Below are 1,429 nucleotides of genomic sequence, written 5' to 3' on the forward strand. Positions count from 1 at the left end.
CACGGTCAATGTAATCTTCCGTGACACTCTCAATCGGATGAGCATCATACTCGAGAAGTAACTCCAACTCCGAAACCGCTCACAGGCTTTTCAGGCGAAGTATCGATGACCATCGGATCGATCCGGCTACCAGCTACCTGTCATGGCCAAGGAGGTCACAAAAATCGTAGAGTTCACGGTAGTCGATCATCCAGCCATCTACAACGTGATCATGGGAACCCTATGGCTCAACGCTATGCAAGCCGTTCCATCGACGTACCACCTGGGCGTCAAATTCCCAAACCCAAGCGGAGTCGCAGCTATCTGGGGATGTCAGAAACAGTCGCGACTGTGATACTTCGCGGAACACAAGCTAAGACAGATGACGACCTCTGCAACGGCAAATCGCAAACGCACGAAGATTGATAAATCTTTGACCGACGTTTCAAGAAAAGACGATTTAACATCGTCTGCTGACGCATGCGCTTCGGGTGTCGAAACTCAACATGAGTCCGAAGCCGACACTACAACTCAACCGGAACATCCGGAAGAGAACACTGACCCAGCCACGATCATCACGATCAAGGCGGTCAGCACGACAACAACCGCCGAGTGAAAATACTCGCGGGCACAAAACAGAACTACGAGATGGCTTGATCCTCAAAAGGGGTACGTAGGCAGCTCGTCGAAAGGCGAGTTCAGCTATCCCCCTCTCTAAAAAGGGGGGGAGTGGGTGTGTATACTCGTATACTCCCACATTGGAAAGATGCGTTATTGTAATCGAATTCCATAGAGATTTCAAAATTTTTTACGTTCAATATGTGTCGCTCTTTTTTAAGACAAAATCGCAAAACAATCTCACTTCAGCACCGAAAATATACGTATAGTCTTCGAAATAACTGCGAGACGTCGCCAAGTTAAAAATCGAGATGATACTAACAAATTGTCCGAACGCGACCACTACAAATCTTACACTCCGTTCGTCGATTGGCCCCGACGAACACATCAGCCGTCTTAAACAAACGCAACTTGATCACTCTTTTGATCTTCAAACGTCTAACACTAGAACGAAAGCGTGCTACAAAAATTGGTCTAGCACTTCCAGTTGGCTTAAAAATTGTCTCTGGAAAGATGCTCGATTCGTACCATACAAGTCGTATAAGCCGAGAACCTATCGCGGACTTTAAATCGGTACGAATCAGGTAGAAATCGCAACAGGAAAACCGATAGCCGGCTAGTCACCGCACAAACCTTAAAACCGAGAGTAAACCTAGGTCTTGCCCTAAGCCCATCGCATTGGTCTCAGACATCTCAAAGACATGATATCTAAACGTTGCGAGATCCTCAAACATGTCTTTTCTTCTTATCTCAACGTTCCCGAAAGGATGTAGATAATTTTTACGAAAACTCACGTCTCGAACAAACTAACAGATTGAACGCCTCAACGAAG

This window comes from Brassica oleracea, chromosome C6 (assembly GCF_000695525.1).
Source record: "Brassica oleracea var. oleracea cultivar TO1000 chromosome C6, BOL, whole genome shotgun sequence".
Taxonomy (NCBI): domain Eukaryota; kingdom Viridiplantae; phylum Streptophyta; class Magnoliopsida; order Brassicales; family Brassicaceae; genus Brassica; species Brassica oleracea.